Here is a 17612-nt window from a genome sequence, read left to right on the forward strand (position 1 = left end):
GTGCTTCTAGTGACTCCTAAAAAGAAAAAGACCCGGCCTGCAAAGTGGAGCTCCTTGTTCAAGCACCAGAGGGGGATCCAGTGGACACTCCTTCCCCAAATCATTTCCGGACATGCTTTCCTTGGTCTTGGCATCTCTAGCAGCTTTCTGACTGCCCAGTAGAAGATCCCAGATCCTTTTTCAGGTGATCTCTGATCCAAATGAACCTCTGCAACTAAGGAGAAAGAAAACGTTGCTGCAGGAGAGTGGGTAGAAAGAGACCAGGAGGGCCCAACCAAGGCTGCTTGTGGCCTTCTCATTAGTCTAATTATGAACCAAACTTTCCCTACCTGTTCTAATTATGAACAAGCCTTGCACTTGCTCTTCCCTCTGGTAGGAACGCCCTTCTCCCCCAGGGCAGTTTCTTCCTGCTGTTCAGTTCTGTCTAGACAGACCTCCTTTACAAGAACCCAGCCAAGGTGCCCGCTTCCCTGGCTTCCCCTGCTAGTTTTCTACCTGGCACTCATTTCTGATTCATCTTCTTTCTGCATGTGCCTCTCCCCACCGAGATGCCAGCCCCAGGACAGCAGGGCCCACGGGGCTGGTGATTCCCAAGTGCCCACCAGGGCTCCCTGTTCCCAAAGGATTGAAGATGTTGCTGTGTTGAGACCTTCTAAATTTCACAATCCAAAATGTTGCTCTCCCTGTAAAGAGGGGGTCGTAGCTGAGGATTCGTGGTGGGGCTGGGTGCGGACCGGACACACCTGAGGGGAAACACAGGCTCAAACCCTCAGCCTGCGACTCCCGTGTCCGCCCTCGCCCTGCTCCAGCATCTTGCCCTGGAAAACTGCGGCCATTGGGGGGCTGACGATCGCACTTGCAAACCTCCTCCCCTTGCAGGCTGGCGGGCGCGCGGGCCGCGAGAGGGTGCTGTCGGGGCGCGCACGGCTCACCTGGCGCCTGGGCCCCGGCGACCGCCACCAGGCTGCTGGGGAACTTTTCTCTCCCAGCCCCCTCCCCGCGCCGCCCGCCCGCTCTTCCTGTGCGGCGGGGATCGCAGTTCCCCGCGGCACCCGCGGACGCAGGCAGGCCCGGCGGTGCGCGGCCAGGGCCCGTCCCCCGCCGCCGGCTCCCGCGCCCGGGCGCCGCCCCCGCCCGCGCTGCGCTGCGCTGCGCTCGGAGGGATCGCTTGGAGAGCTAGGCGGAGGCCGGCGCGCCGGGCGAGCGCAGAGGCCGCGCAGTCCGGGACCGACGCCGGCGCGAGGCAGGGGCGCCGCGGCCCACCCTCCTCCCTGCCCGGCCACCGGCCGGCCGGGCCGCCGCTCCCTGACCCCATGGCCGCCCAGGCCTCCGGGCCGCGAAGACGCAGCGCCGGACCCAGGGCCCCCGCGTGAGCGCGGCGCCGAGGTGAGCCCCGGGCGCCGGCTGGGGGCACGGGGGACGCCGCCAGCGCGAGCAGGGTGGTGCGCCCCGGCGGGGCCACGGGACCAGGCGTCCGACGTGGTCTGGGCGAGTGCACGCGCCCGGCCAGGATTTGGGGGTCCGCGGGGGTCATTGCTTTGTGTGGCTCGGAGTGGGGGGGGGCGCATGAGGTCACCGGATGGCCGTTTGGGGAGCTGCAGAGCGGGGGCGCCCTGCGCCGCGGATGAGGGGCTTCTGGCTAATTTGTGCGGCCGACCGGCGTGGGGTCGCGAGAAGCGGGGGGAGAGCCTGTGGCGGGGGCGCCTCTCCCCGTGTCCCAGTGCGAGGTGGGGAGCGGGCGGGGACACTGGTGCGGCCCCAGGGACGGAGCGGAGCTTTGTGCAGGCGTCCCGCCCGAGGCAGGGAACCAGGCCGTGAGGGCCGTGATGGGGCGCACCGGGCTCCCCAGGGTGCCCTCCGCCCGCAGCGGCCCCGGGGCCTGTGCGCAGGCCGCGCGCTCGGGCAGGAAACGGGCCCCGTGACCCGGGGAAACTCAGCGGCGGCCAGGCTGGGGACGCGCGGGGCCACCAAGTCCTGGAGACTCGGGTCCCTGGACAGCGGCAGGCTGCTGGGGCCCGCGTCCCCACCGCCCCGTGCCTTGCAGGCAGGGGACCGAGCCAGAGGACGTGGGGGCCGGGCGCACGGCGACGTCGCCGAGCGCAGCGTGGGTGAGAAGGTGGCGGGGCGCGGAGGTGACATTTGGAGACTTTGTCGCGCCGCCGGGGGCCACGGAGGAGGAGCCAGGGGAAGCGAAACAGCAGGCCGGAGGCCGCGGCGGCCTCAGCTTCCTGAGGCGCCCGTTTTCCTTTCGAACGGTTCTCCCCCTCCGGGCCCTCGGCCCTCCCCTGGCCCACGCTCGGGGCCCGAGTGCCCGGCCCCGCGGTGCCCACAGCTGGAGAGCCCTTAATTGGGGAGCTGGAGGTTCGGCCCTGAATGGATGAAAGCAAACGTAACAATGAGCTTTTGGGGGCCTGGGGGAGGGGAGGCGGCGCTTGAATGGCGGACCAGCGGGGCACCCTGGCTCCGAGACTGGGCTCGCGCACCGCGCTCCCGTCCGCAGCGCCTTTGCCGACGTTGCAGCAGCCCCCGTCTCCGGACTCACGCAGGACCCGCGAGGATCCCTCCCACCTAAACGGACCGCCCCCACCTTCGTTCCCTCCCCGGGGACCCCAGCGGTGTGTTGCCGATCCAAGGGCATTACATCTGGTTGCAATCCAGTTTCATGCCGACGCTGGGCTGTTAAGACCTTGTGCTGACGTCAGAGCAGGGGAATTACTTTTATTTTATCTTTTTTTAGTTGTCTGCTGCCCCGGGAGGGGAGGCGGGGGGGTGGATTAGGCGAGCTCTGATGTGGAGGCGCCAGCGCCGATTGGAAGCCCCGGCTTGGGAGCCCTGCTGTCAGCTTCTCTTCCTGCGCCTCCAACCACCCCCACAAACCCCACGCCGCCCCACCCCCATTCTCTCAATATCAGCCAGGCTGGATGTGCACAGGCCTACCCCAGGTGGAACTAGCTCCGGTCCCACGCCCGACTGACCAAGCCCGTGTACATCCAGAGGACACCTCGGGAATATGGCCCAGGGTCCTCGGGATCCTGGCCCAGGAAAGGAATCTTCTAGTTAACTGTCCTTGGGAGCTTGGGCTGTGATGAGACCCTGGATCTTCTAGGAGGGGAATCCTTAGGATTCCAGGGGAGGTGGCCTTCTGGACAAGGAGTGGACACAACCATTGAGGTTTCAGGGCTGCCTCACCCCTGTGAAGCAGTTTTAGAGGAAAGAAGAGCCAGGGCCAGGAGGGCAGCAGGGGAGTGGGCACAGGAGCTTTTCTAACCCAGGTGTTCGTCCTGGCTTCTGCCTAAGCTGAGGGAACTCACTCCAGAGCCATCTTTCTCTCCCATGGTCGGTCCCCAAAGGCTGGGACTCTGTGCTTGCTATTCCTTGTAGACCCCCCCCCCCAAAGTTAGACCACTGGCCTTAAAGCTCCTGACTCATCTGCAGCAAATGAGGTCACTATTCAGATCCCACCTACATAGGGAACTGAAGCAAAGTTTCCTGAAATAGTTCTTTCCACTAGGATGTCTGCTGGCCTCTGATCCTGTCTGCCCTGTCTTTGATTATTATTTTTTTTAAATCACTAGTTATGACCCACTATTGATTTCCCAGCTCATGAATGGGTCATACCCAGCATTTGAAAAAACAACAACAACAACAAAACCGCTGAGAAAATAAACCTAGTCATTCTATAAATTTTCACCAGGACCCTAACAAGTTCTTTTTTTAATTATGTAAGCGACACATAGCTATGTTCTCTTTGTGAAAAATGCAGATAACCCAGAATCATAGAGTAAAACTACAAGTCCCCTCGGATCTTCCCTGCCTCTCACATTCTCCCCACCGATCAAGCACACCAGCCAACAGACTGGATGGATCCTTCCAGTCTGTTTGCCACTCAATACAGATCTATGTATGTGTCTCACACATGCAAACACAGCTTTGCCCCCCACAAATGAGAATTCATGGAACTTTTGTACTGCACTCCCTGGTTCCTTTTCTGTCCTAGAGAAGTCACAAGATGAGGTTCTTGAGGCCCAGGCTCTGGGATGACTCTGGACCCCACCTTGTACTACATACATTATTTATGTTTGGTGCCTCAGTTTCCCCATCTCCTTGCCCACTTGTGACATCAGCTTTGGGTCTTGCCTCCACCCTTGTTTTTACTGTCACCCCTCCCAGGCAGCCCATGTGTGTCCCTCACTGTGGCTAAGGGTGATTGAATGTTTATTGCCTCCTGGGGCAGGCAGAGGGGAGGGGAAAGGCTTGGGCACGACTAGCCTGCAGCACTTACCTGGAAGAAGAGCCCGCAGTCTCTGGGCCCAGGGAAGCAGGCATGCCTTTCAAGGACCCACTGTTTTCTAAATCCTGTGCTTGAAGGCCCCAGCCCCCAGGAAGGTCATGGCCCAGTGGGTGATGGAGACCCAGATAGTAACCAAGGAGACAGGCATTCTTGTGGGAGCTGTTGCTGGACCTGGGGCTGGGGCCAGAGTGGAAACACCAGGTAGGGCTTCTAGGAGCACAGGGGGTAGTGGTGATGAGGCTCCTGAGAGAGGAGATGGGTAAGTAATTCAGGTCAGAGAGGCTGGGGGGAAAAAAAACGGACTTAAAGCGCAGGGATGAGTGTGCCTCATATTGGCCAGAATGGGGGGGTCTTTGGTAGAGGAGAGGGCCTTCGCTGGAGAGGGGCTTTGGGCAGTGAGCGAGCACTTCTTTGGTGGCAGGGTCTGATACAGTTTGCTTGCTGTGGCCTGTAGGACAGGCCTAGGCTCCAAAGGAAGGGCAGGGATGAGATGATGGTGTCCCGGGCCTCCTCCCTGCTTCTGTCTTGGCCCCATCCTCAGAGGCCTGTCTCAGACTGAGCAGGACTCCTACTGTGTCCAGGCGCAGGCCCTCAGTCCTTCACTGCCTTTCCATCTGCTGCCTGCTCTGCCCCTGCTAAGGCCCCTTCCCCTCCAGAATGCCCCGGACACCCCTGCCTCTGTGTGCTTAGCTGGTTCCTTCCACCCAGAATGCCCTTCACCTTCCTTCCCCTCCTCCCTAGTCCAAAACAGACGCCTGCTTCACCCTCTCTGACCCCGAGGCAGGATGAGTCACCTCCCTTTGTCTACACTGCCACACATAGTGGATCCCTGGTCATTGGTAATTCAGTCAGTGTCCTTTCCCCCAGGCTGTGTCTTCCTCCTGGCCTCCCAGCCCCAAGCTTGAGGCCCAAGACACAGGGGACCCTGATGCAGGGCTTCCAGCCGGGGGTGGGGAGAAGGGGGCTTGATTCTTATCAGTGGATCTGGGCCTGAGTCAGGCCCAGCAAGGCCAGGAGGCTCCCCTTCCTCTCCCCTCCCCTCCCCTCCCAGGCTGGGGGGGCCCATCCTCCAGGCTGGCTGCCTAGAGAGTTCCCAGAGGGGGCTGAGGAGAAACTGGCTCATCCTGTTCCTGGGGATTGAGGAGACAGGTTCAAGGCAGGGCTGAGCAGGCTTCTAGTTCCCCGGTGGGTCACTGGGGCGCTGAGGTTGGAATATGACACCAAGGAGGAAGGGTGGGTGACAGGGGCTTCAGGCACAGGCTGGGGCTTGGCTGGGAAAGGGCAGGTTTTGTTCTACTGGTTATTGAATCCCTGTGAAATGTGTGTGATGGGGAGCCAGGGGAGGGGAGGGGAGGGGAGGGGAGGGGAGGGGAGGGGAGGAGAAAGAGAGAGAGAGAGAGAGAGAGAGAGAGAGAGAGAGAGAGAGAGAGAGAGAGAGAGAGAGAGAGAGAGAGAGAGAACACGATAGGGGAAGAGAGAGCCCTGGAACTCAGGGAGGTGGGGTGCAGGGAGAGAAGGAGAAATCCTTGTGGCAAATCATGGACGTCCAGTCGGAGTAAGGTCACCAGGCAGACTGGGGTGAGTGATGCTGGACATTGATTCACCGTGTTCAGCAGGCATTCTCTGGGTGTTCTGCCACCTGCACTGTGTGCTCACATCTTCAGGCCCCTCCATGCTACACCTCCCCCCAACCCCTGCACAAGATGAGCAAGCACTCAGCCCACTGCTGAGGCCCTCCAAGTGTAGGGTTAGGTAATGCTCTGATTTCTGCACAGTCACCATGGGGGGATGCGATGGCCCTGAGGGTGAAGAGGGCAAGGTTGGGGCGAGGGAGGGAGAGGGAAGGACATGGTATGGGAAGGCTGGTGGGACATTTCCCCTGTCTGCTCTGGGCTCAGTCTTTTCCTCTCTGCTTTGGGGGAGATGGGTCCTTTGATGATGGAGCTTGATGAGTCCATCACTCACTCCTTAGGGGTAAGAAAACACAGGATCCAGTGGAGAGGGCTGACAGAGCAAAGGGTGGCTCGGAGCATTCCCAGGCCTGGTGTTGGGGGGTCTGAGAGAGAAAATGGAACTTTTCCAGCTTGGGCTCCCTCCTCGGAGAGAGGGGCCTATATCAGTAGAGTCAGGGCAGTAGATGGAGCCCTGAATTTGTAGCCAGGAGAAGGCTGGGGCTCTGGCTGCGGCTTTGGGCAAGCGCTTTGCCTCTCTGAGCTCAGTGTTCAATACTGTTGGAAACAGGACTGCTAACTGTTGCCAGCGTCCAATGCGATGACGGTGTTGGCGTGTTTTTTGACCAGGAAAGCCAAGAGGCCCTAGACCTTGAAGTCTTAAACACAAGTTTTGGGGTCAGGCCAAACCCAAACCCAACCCAAGCCTAGTGCTGTTGAGTGGATTCCAACTCATCCGGAACCCAGCCACTCCTTGAGGGGCTTCATTTTCCCATCTTTAAAATGGGCTGCATAATGGCAGCTCCCTGCAGGGATTGGGGGTTTGGGGGAATGTGCATTCACCATTGCTGACCCGTGCCACCTACTTCTAAACCCCTGCTTCTTAAATGGTCGGTACTGCCCCCTGGTGGCGTTTGTGTGCTGGAACCACCCCAAAACTCACTGCCTTGAAGTGGATTCTGACCCATAGCGACCAGATAGGACAGGGTAGCACCGCCCGTGAGTTTCCGAGACTGTAACCCTGTTATGAGAGTATAAAGCCTCATCTTTCTCCCTCGGAGAGGCGGGTGGTTTCAAACTGCTGACCTTTCGGTTAACAGCCACCTGGTAACCACTGTGCCACCAGGGCTCCTTGGACAGACCCAGGGGCTGTACAAGCAGATACTTGCACTTTATCCCAGATGGATTATAGTGTAAAAGTTTCTCGTTGTTAGTGGCGCTCTGGGTAATTTTTTCCCCCCCTGAAACCTGGGGCAATGTGGGAGGCCAAATGAATTTGGGAACCTCCGCTCCTATGCTCTAAGCCTTACCTTGAATGACATTGACCGGAATAAGAAGTTAGGGGCCGGTTTCTCTCCCATCCAGGTCAGGGCAGGTGGGTTGGACGGGTCTTTGCTACACAGCAGGGCAAGTGAAAATGCCTCGTTTTCTGATTAGAGTTTGTTTTTTTAATAACTTTTTATTGTTCACCAGGCAAAGGTTGACAGAAAGGGGCATCAGTGCTACATTCAACAATGTGTAGACATTTTGTTTCAGCCCATCCATTACAATCCCCAGTGCACCCTTGCTGATCTCACTTCCGCCCTGTGTTTCCTGTGTCTATTCCTCCATCTTTCCTAACCCTCCGCCCTTGGGTACATGCTGCCCTTTGAGCTCCAATGGTTGATTATTCTAATGAAAACCCAAACCGAACCAAACTCACTGCCATCGAGTCGATGCCGACTCATAGCAACCCTACAGGACAGGGTAGAACTGCCCCTGTTTCTGAGACTGAAACTCTTTATGGGGGTAGAAAGTCCCACCTTTCTCCTGCAGTGTGGTTGCTGGTTTTGAACTGCCGACCCTGCAGTTAGCAGCCCAACTTGTACCCACTACCCCACGAGGGCTCCTATTTTTAATGAGGTGAGTTTTGTTGCAAACCTACAGAGCCATGTGTTAGGGGTTCCCTTAGTCTCTGACCAGTGAGCCTAGTCTTTTTTGTGATTTGGGGTTCTGTGCCACATTTTTATCCCACTGTATCTAGGACCATCTAAGACGATCCTTTTGGGAGCAGTTGGTCGTGGGAGCCAGGCATCTCCCAGCCCTTCTGGACTCAGGGTTGGGGAGACTGATGTGCGCACGGTCCGTGGGCCCATTGGACTCACTGTTTCTGTGTCTTTTGCCCTCCCACTCTTCTTTCCTCCTGATGGGGGCGATCCGTAGTTGCACCTCGCATGGCTGCACAGGAGCTTCCAAGGCCCCAGTTGCAACTCATGGAAGCAGAACGGAAAACACTCGTCGTTTCTATTTCAAAAGTGACTCTGCCCCAGCGGTGCAGGTGGATCCCAAGAAAGCACCCAGTCCTTTAGGGGCCCAGGGACAGTGACTGTGACAGGATAGCACATTCGTTTCTTCATTCATTCGTAAATTGTATTTGGGCATCTTATGTGCACCTGGGTCCTGGGAACAGAGCCACAGGCGTGAGATACAATTCTAAGCTAGTACAACAGCTACAAGCTCATAATTTGGAGGTTGGCTAACTGGGTTCAGATCCTGGCTCTGCCTGTTACTAGCTGAGCAACTTCCTTATCATCTGCTGCACGCCATTTTCTCACCTGTGAAGCCGGAGAAGCTATAGCTCTCGTGTTTCCTACCATGCTCCTCGCCCCTGACCCACTGCCGTTCAGCCGCGTGTGACTCGCAGTGGCCCCCAGGGGACAGCTCCACGGGGTCTCTGAGGATGCACGTCTTTATGGGAACATCATTCTCAGAGCAGCTGGTAGGTTTAAGTCACCCATCCTTCAGTGAGCAGCTCAGCATTTGACCCACCCCTGGCAAGACACTGGAAATGTCAGGCGCTTGCGACCCACTGAAGAGATTGGATAACTTGCACCTTTGTGAGGTTGTGGCTGTGGCTTGGTGCAGTCACCTTATGCACAACAGAGACAAGGCCCAGTCCCCCGCCGTCCTCTCCATTTTTGGGGTGTTTGAACCCATGATGGTGGCCAGCCCATCTCCTGGACAGTCTTGCTCTCTTTTTGGTTGACTGACCTTCTGCTTCGCTGAGCATCATATCCTTTTCCTGAAGCTAGTGTTTCTTGATAACAAGTCCAAAGTACGTGAGACCAAGTCTCGCCACCTCGTTTCTAAGGAGCGTTCTGGCTGCACTTCTCCCGAGACAGATTTGTTTGTTCTTTTGGCAGTTCGTGGCATATGTAATAGTCTTCAGCACCACCATAATTCCAATTCTTCTCTGGTCTCCCATATTCAGTGTCCAGCTTTCGTAGGCTCACGAGGCAATTGCAGATCCCATGACTTGGGTCAGGGGCACCTTAGTTGTCAAGGTAACCTCCTTGTGGAGCGGGACCGGACGACGATGTCCGGAACCCTAATGAAAGGATCGGTTTGTTTTGTCATCCTGCTTGGTTTAACACGAACCCTCTCAGCGGCAGACAGGGGCAGCTCAGTACCACAAGAACCTAAGAACCTGTGCGGGGCACCGCCCTGACCCGGGAAACAGGGAGCGGAGGCACAGAGACTGCGGTGAGAGATGGCTAGGAGCAGCTGCAGGGAGACAGGAGAACCACGAGCTCGAGATGGTGTAGTGGGCTTCTCGACCCACAGAGCAAGAAAAAGCTGAGTGCCTCTGGGCAGGAGGCTTGCTGACAGAGGGGTCGCTTCTGGCCATGTAAAGGGGAGGCAGGGTCAAGGCTAGGTTTGCTGACCAACACAGCGAGCCAGCGCTGAGCGCCTTCTGGACCCAGGCTTAGGGGTGGAATGGAGGGCCTTTGGGCGTTTACCTGTGGAGCTAAAAGCTTTGTAACTATCCCTCCAAGTGTTACATAGGCATGGGCCAAGGGGCCAAGAGACACCAGGGACCTGGGTGTGCCGGTGGGCACTGCTGACAGGCCATCACTGGCAAAGTGCACCCTGAGTATCCTGCGCACTCGGTTGTGGCCATTGCAATGAATTTTCCGACCTAGCGGAGCAGTAGAGAAAGCTGTGGGACAGATAGTTGGTGTTGGAATTGGGGAAAGGGTTGGGGGTACAGGCAAGCCTGCCCTCAGCCTCACAGGCGTTGGCCTGTGAGGTTAGAAGTCAGACACCCTCCACCCCTACCCCCAAGCCATTTTTACAGGCCCTCGCAGGTGCCTTAACCCCTACAAAGTCCTGGAAAAGGCACTGCCTGGCAGATAGCACTCCTGAAGAGCACCTCCTCCTTGCCATTTTGATTCCTGCTCTGCAGGAGTCTACTGGGCAACTTAGTGCTGGGGACATGGGGGAGGGTCTGGTGCCAGGAAAGGACCGGCTGCCTTCAGCCCTGCCACTGAGGCAAGTGGATTTCTGGAGCTCCAGTACTTGGTTTTATTTTAAGGGGGTTTCTGTGTCCTGCCTTGGACTTCTGGCAGCTCTGAGCTCACCAGCAGGGATCATGGGGTGGGGGTCGGGGAAGTCGGGGGCACTGTTGATTTGGGAAAGTCTAGCTCTGCCTGGGCCTAACTTTACAGAAGACCGTTGGTTATAGGAAGCCCTGAAGCAGGGCATGGTTTTTGATGGAGCTTCCTCCCGGCGTGTTGTTAAGCAAGCCCCTCAAATTCTCTGGGCCTCAGTGTCCTTGGTTATCAAGTGGGTAGGCGGAAGAGTGGTTCCGATTGTATGCCCTTTTTCAGAGGATTAAAGGTGAGCGCGTCTGTAGAGCATTTTGCTAGAGGGGTGCAGCCTGAACGAATGACAGGCAACCCCCATTTGAAGAGTACAGAGGCACGGAGACCCAGAGGCGTGTAGTCCCTGTCACAGGCTCACCCAGTGATCGGGCGTGTGGTGGGGTGGGTGCCACACCTTCACAGTTACTCCTTGAGAAAAACAACCTTACCAGCGGGACCGCATTGGCATAAAGCTAGGCCTGACTTCTGGAAGCTTCTATCTGATTGGGAACATAAAATTTATACTCAACTATGATAAAAGGTAAAATAGAAATCACCCGTTCTACCCGCGGGGAAGAGTCCTGCGGCCAGCCATCCAAAGGGTGCTCTGTTGGAGCTGAGTGTGGACACACATACCAGGGTTAGAAGAGACATTTTTGGATGTCTCCACTGGGGGAGGGGGTAGGGGGCTATTGGCATATATTTAGTTGATGCCACGGATGCCACTGAGCATCTTACAGTAGGCAGTACAGCGCCCAACAACAAGTGATCTGATCAAACACATCAACAGTGGGGGCAGTCCCTGTCCTGGAGAGTCAGCGGTGACCAGGCAGATGCTGCCCCTGCCCTCTGAAACCTTGGCCGCATGGGTGAGCCGACACCAGAGGGAGAGAAACGCAGCGTGGCAGAGGGAGGGAAAGGGCTCCACCTTCGGGAGTCCCACGGGGCGGCGTCGAAGGGCTCAGCCAATGAAGACCTCAGAGGCAGAAGGTGAACAGGTGTGGTGGGGAGACTCGGGACAAAGGAAGCCGTGTCTACAAGTAATACCAAACTAGCCAACTCATAGCGACCCTACAGGACAGGGTAGCGCTGTAACTCTTCATGGGAGTAGAAAGCCCCGTCTTCCTCCCTCAGAGTAGAATACACCTGGTTTCAGGGAACTATAGCTCCCAGCATTCTGTGGCAAGAGACTGTCCTAGTGATCCAGTGCTGCTATGAGGGAATACCACAAAGGGGTGGCTTTGACAGACAGACATGTATTCTCTCACCATTTATGAATCCAGAATTCAGAGTGCTGGCTCTAGGGGAGGGCTTTCTCTAGCTGTGACTCATGGCTCTAGAAAGTTCCCAGCACAAGAATCACACCCTCCCTCCCAACCCAAAGTACACACTTTACTCCAGGCCCCTCTTTCTTGACCTTAGCAGAGGCCCCTCCATCTCTGCTCACTTTCGTTCATCTCTTTTATATCTCAAAAGAGATCTACTTGAGGTAGAACCTAATTCTGTAGCTTATATCTTGCCTCATTGACAGAATCACCACTAATCCTGCCTCATTAACACCATAAACGGTCTGATTTACACATGGAATCATTACATCAGATCACAAAAATGGGGGATAATGACATAATCCTGAGAGTCTGGCCTGGTCAGGTCGACACCTACTTTGGAGGGGCACAATTCAATCGGAACAGGGACCTAGCTACAGAGCCCGTGGAGAGGCACCTGCAGAAGTGGGTAGGTGGGATGGCCTGGGTGAGGCTCCTGGCAGGTAGGGCCTAGCCTCCACCCTTCTCTCATGTGCATCTCCATGATGAGTGGGGAAGAGAAGCAGGTGGGAGAACAGAAAGGCAAAAACAGTCGTTCTCATCTCAAATACAGATAGGCGTTGGGGAGGTGGGAAGGAATCTGGTCTATGACACTTTTGAGGCAAGCACCGAAAATCCCCACTGTGGCCCAAAATAGCATGAAAAACAGACATTTTTGCCAAATCAGACTTAAATGAGTGTCTCTCTCTTCTTGAGTCCAGCAGGATGTGGGCTGAGTTGGCTTTGTTTCCTTGGGGTAACACTGTCCCCTGGGGCCCTAGCCCTGGCTAATTAAACCGAGAGGCCACCCTGGTCTCTCAGAGCAGAGCAGGAGCCAGGGGAGCTCAGCCTGGAAGCGGGAACATTCCAGAGGGCCTTTGACAGAGACAGCGGCAGACACACATTCTGGAAGCAGAGGTGGGCCTGGTTCCTCTAATAAGTGAATGTCTGTCTGGATGCGGAAAGGCAGCGTGGAGAAAAGCCATCTTCTAATGAATACCTATTGTACCAGGCACTGGGTGGGCCCTGTTAAGCCTTCCTTTATTAACTGCCCTATAAGGATTTCAGGGAGCCCTGGTGCCTTTAGTGGATTACCAGTGAGTCACTAGCTACAAGATGGGGAGTTCAAACCCACCAGTCACTCCTTGGGAGAAAGATGAGACTTTATACCTCCTTCAAGATTTAGAGTCTCGGAAACCCACAAGGGTAGCCCTATTCTGCCATATAGGGTCAAGATGATGGCAGTGAGGGGTTTTTGTTTTGTTTTTTAAAGGATTATCAAGGAATCTGAAGCCCAGAGAGGTTAAGTGACCTGCTTGAGGCCACAAAGCAACCAAGTGGCAGAGCTAGGATTCAAGACCACATCCGTAGACCAGGTAGCCTGCACCTGCCTCCTGCTCCCTCCCTTCCCTTGGGCAGCAAACCGTGGATGGTGGATGATAACTGCAGCCTGGTGGGAAGTCTTTCAGACGTGGAGGCAGGCGTTTGTGACTCTTGGAGCCTCCTGCTTCCTCCTATGTCAAGCAGATATAATCATGCCTTTATCCAGGAGTTGTAAGAAACGGGAAGGGAAGGGGGGCGGCGGGGGCTAGGACCTGCTCTTGGGCCACCCAGCGTGGCAGGGTGCAGTCAAGGGGCCCTAGGGGAGATTGTGGTATCAGTGTTGGGTTTCTTTATTTGAACGGGGAGAGAGGGCAGCCTGCTCTGCAGGTAGAGGAAGGAGGCCGCATGGAATGCGGGTGTTTATTTTTCTTTGGCGGTGAAAGCCCTGCTTGGACCCAGGCTCCCAAGACACGGAAGTGGGTGCTCGCCAGGCAGAAAGGTTTGTCCTGCGTGTGCACCGAGACGGCACCCTCCTGGGAAGTCCTCCTCTTCAAGCAGTCCATAACCCCTCAGGACCTGGGATACCTGGCAACCCCCGCCCCCAGTTAGAGAGCTGGGTGGGTGAGGGGCATGAAATGCGTCCGCTCCCCGTGGCCCCCCTTCACCATCCTGAGTCCTCTCGGCGGCCCCATTCATCTCCTTATCTCCTGGCAGCCCGGGGATTGCAGGGAAGGCTGGGGCGGCCTTCCTGATTGACAAACAAAACAAGCCTTGTGAACAAAAGGAGAGGGGAGGCGGGCTGGGCCTCTCGGCTCCCCTCCCCCTCCCCTGCCCCAGCCCTAGCCCCGGGCGGGCTGCCGTCGATTCTCCCGCTCCACCCAGCTGGCACCCTACACTCTGAGAAACAGAGGGGGCCCCAAAGCCATTGTTGATCCGGCCGCCGGGGGCTGGGGGCCCCTTGCGCTGGGTGGGAGGTGGGCTTGAGGAATGGCGGGGTGGCCCTGGGGCAGGGCTTGCTGAAATGGCCGCCCCCTCCTTCCCTGCAGCTGGCTGCCAGGGTAGGCAGCTTGGAGAGCCAGCCAGGCCGGCAGGTAGCAGAGAAACACAGCGGATCCAGGGGGAGCAGCGGAGAAAGCAAACAAACAGGGCTTTGTGTGGCTGCAGATTGGCGTCTCCGAAGGGAAGCCAGGCCTGCGGTGGGGAGGCGGGGAGCGAGGCGGAGGGGGCGGGGAGCAGAGGCCGCGGCCGAGCCCCAGATCGGTGGCCGGGGCGCGGGGACCGGTCCTGGCCGCGACGCGGGCGCCGTCACTGCACTCCGTCTGCCCACGGGCCCCAGGGCCCAGCCCTTCACACGCAGGCTGCTCCGGGACGGCGGCGACGGTGCCCTGGCCCCCTCGGGGTGCACTCCACCCTCCTCTCGGCCAGGAGCACCCAGGCAGCCGGACGGGGGTGCCGGGAGGCCAGGAGCCGCTCCCACGGGGCACACGGGCGAGTGCGGTCACGTGGCAGCGCCGCTCGCGGGTGGGGGGACGCGCCAGCGGCTCGGATTGCCTCCGGGGCCATTTCCTGCCCTCTCCCCGTCCTTCCCGCCACCGCCCGCGCGCCCAGCCGGCCCCACCACAGCACCCCCTTCTCCGGTCGAACAAGCCCCGGCCGGCTGGGCGCGCCAAGCCTCGAGGGGCCCGGGCGCCGCGGGGCGCGGGGGGCTGCGCGGAGGCCGGGGCAGGGCGGGCCGCTCCCGTCGCCATGGTAGCGCCCCGTCCCAGCGTGCCCCGCGCGGGCCGGGGAAGGTGGTGGGCGTGGCCCGTGGGCGTGGTCGAGGCGGCCCCGCCCGGGGACCTGGTTCTTTCGCTGGAGGAAGAGGCGCGGAAGCCTTGGGCTGGGAAACCCGTGCACTGCAATGTGCAAAGGCTTAGTAAGAACCGGTGCTCGCAGTCTGGGCACTGGCTGCGTTCACGCAGCGCCCCGATCCTAAGTGAAGATGAATCCCGGGGCCAGGAGGATGAGCAGACTAGCTTCCACATGGGCTGCCGTGGAAATGGAGACCTCCCAGAAGGCTCCGGGCTGTGCTGCCCTGGACGGTGCTCTGGGCCTCCAGCTCCCCTTTCCTTCAGCGGCTGTCCGGGGGCCCCCCAAGGCCTCCCTGCCCGAGGTCCAGAAGAAGAGGTGAACCCTTCATCTCTGCCAAGCCAGGCCTGGGCCCTGGTGCCCCTGTCTGCCTCCTCCACCCCAGGACCATGAGCCTCGCCTATTTGGCAGTGCCCGGACTGTCTGGCTGGGAAGAACATTCCTGCTTCCTGAGCTCTGCCACCCCGTTTGTGCTGGGCTCTTCCAAGATTTTGTTGCCAACTCAGCCTTGTCCGCCTGCCAGTGCTGCCCTTTCCCCGCCCAGCCAGCTCCTGTCTCCAGCTCCCAACTGGTTACCCCAGGGCCTTTCCCTTAGTGGCTGGAGACATCAGTTCAGCCTGCTCCTTTCCCCTCCTACCTGTTAGCCAAATTTCATGCCAGTCCTTGAGCCTTGGAAGGGAGACGGGTCCTTTTTCCTTTCTGGAGTCTCATCCAGGTCACACACACACACACAAGGCTGGAGAGAATGTGTTCTGATAACAGCAGGAGGAACTCAGGCTTGCTATCAGAAAGAACTGACCTGTTCCAAGCATTTTTCCTTCATGCATATGATAAATACTATTTGATATATGAAATATAAACGGGCAAATTTGTTGTCATGTGGTATACTTGATTTTATAAGGCACTGGTGGTTTTAATAGCGCTTACTACCAAAGGAGTACGTAGTCATTATAGGCTCTTGGAAAACATGACAAAGAAAAGGGGGAAGTTTTGTTTCATATATTCCCAGTCTCTGAAAGTAGCCACCGTTGCCTTTTTTCCCTCTGAGCCAGAGGCTTCTGTTTTGTATGCTTGGTTGTGTAATCACAGCATGGCTCCTTCTGTATGTCTACCACTGGAGACCGGCTTCTCTCACCCAGGCTCTATCACCGCCTCCATTTGTGTGAGTCTGGGAATCTTGAAAGAACTGAAGGCGAGTCCTTGAGGGAACTTCAGAGCCGAGCTAGATTTCTGAGTGGTCCTTTAGCATTTTTCTTATTCCTGCTCCATCTATGCACCCCGAGGACCCTTTCCCCACTGCTACTAGACTCTGCTGGGCACCCCACCCCCCTTCTAGGACCTGCAAGCGGGAGGGCACTGATGGTCTCCTTGGATGCCAGGTTTCCGTGTGGTTGAGATCTCAGTCCTATCGGGGTCTCTTTTATGGAGTCACACTCAAAGACCCCTCATAACCCTCTGATACCCCCAACAGCAGCTGGGCTAGAGAGGCTGTGCCTTAGACTAGGCCCAAGCCACTTTTCCCTTACCCACCCCTGCTGCCAGGCCTCTCCCCCCACCCCACCCCCATTCCTGAGCAGTTTGACACTAACACATCCAAGCCCTGCGTGAAACAGGCCTTGGAAAATTAGTTGCCAGGGCTGGATTGCCATTTAAAAGGCATCCAAGGTTTGGGGGTGGAGAGAGCCAGAGAGACAAGAGAATGCAGGGCCCTGTTTCTGAGCGGCAGCTGGACTCAGTGGCAGGAGAAGCAGAATGTCCCTTTCCCTGGAGTCACACCCCTGGCAGAGGGGCACTAGATGGGGCTCTGGGCCCGCCAGGCCCCGTTTCACTGCCTCCTGCCACCCCTGCTGTTTGCTCTCAGAAAGGGAAAATATGCAGGAAGAAAAACCCGAGTTGCAGCCAGTGTGAATTTTACTCTCTTAACAGGCTTATTCATTTATAAAATATTCAAGCTCTGCCTAACTCCTGTCACAAGGAGGCAGACAGGTGGATGCCTTAAACGTGATTGAGCTGGGTTTGCTCACTTGGGCTGGTCACCACCTACCCAAATCACGAGATGGGTGTGTGTGCGTGTGAGCACGCATTCCTGGGCTTAGGGGCCTGCGTGTATGCTGTGTGTGTCTTTGTCAGTGTGTGTGTGTGTGTGTGTGTGTGTGGTGATGGCGCTTATGAAGTTGGCTGCATTCACACACGTGTCTCCAAGACACTCTTTGCTGTGGGGTGTGCATGTGTTGTGTGTGTATGAGTGGATGCTGTTTGAGTGTGTCTTTGTGTGGTCCATGTGTATATTTGTGACTAGATGTGTGCACGGTGAGTTTGAGTGTCTTGGGTGCGGTGCATGTAGGGACATCTGCAGCAGGGCACCTATCCTCTGTGACTGTCTAGTCTGTGTCTGGGTTTATAGGTGACTGTGGGTATATGTGGAGAAAGTGTGGAATGTCCCCACCCCTGTCACCAGTGGAGGAGGCAGTGGCCATGGGCTGTGTTACCAGGGCGTCTGCTTTCCTGCGGGGCTGTACGCCCTAATGTGAATGAGGTGCCTGGCGAACTTTCACCCTGTGACCTTGTGCTGGCTGGGCCTCAAGGCTCCAGCGAGAATTACTCTTTGGAGCTAAAGGGAAACTGGGGGTTGGGGTAAAAGATGATCCCCCAACTCTCTCAGCAGAATGGAGCCTTCCCTCCCCAGCAGCTCCGACTAAAGTGAACTTGGGAAGCAGGTAGTCTAGGCTCACAATTCACAGTGGACACAGGATGCCACTCCAGGGCCTGCCTC

The 17612-nt window shown here is 57.3% G+C and overlaps 1 protein-coding gene across 2 annotated transcripts in view; it reads left to right on the top strand.

The window, feature by feature from the left end:
* The first annotated feature begins 1005 nt into the window (after positions 1 to 1005).
* The window catches only part of RAI1 (retinoic acid induced 1), a 131017-nt gene continuing 114410 nt past the window's right edge, over positions 1006 to 17612 (top strand). Inside the window, exon 1 of one of the 2 annotated variants that reach the window (XM_075560954.1) lies at positions 1006 to 1386. The gene's annotated coding sequence lies outside the window, so the exon portion shown is untranslated. The remainder of the gene's footprint in view (positions 1387 to 17612) is intronic. The other variant, XM_075560952.1, reaches the window with a different exon arrangement.

Source organism: Tenrec ecaudatus, chromosome 10 (assembly GCF_050624435.1).
Source record: "Tenrec ecaudatus isolate mTenEca1 chromosome 10, mTenEca1.hap1, whole genome shotgun sequence".
NCBI classification, from domain to species: domain Eukaryota; kingdom Metazoa; phylum Chordata; class Mammalia; order Afrosoricida; family Tenrecidae; genus Tenrec; species Tenrec ecaudatus.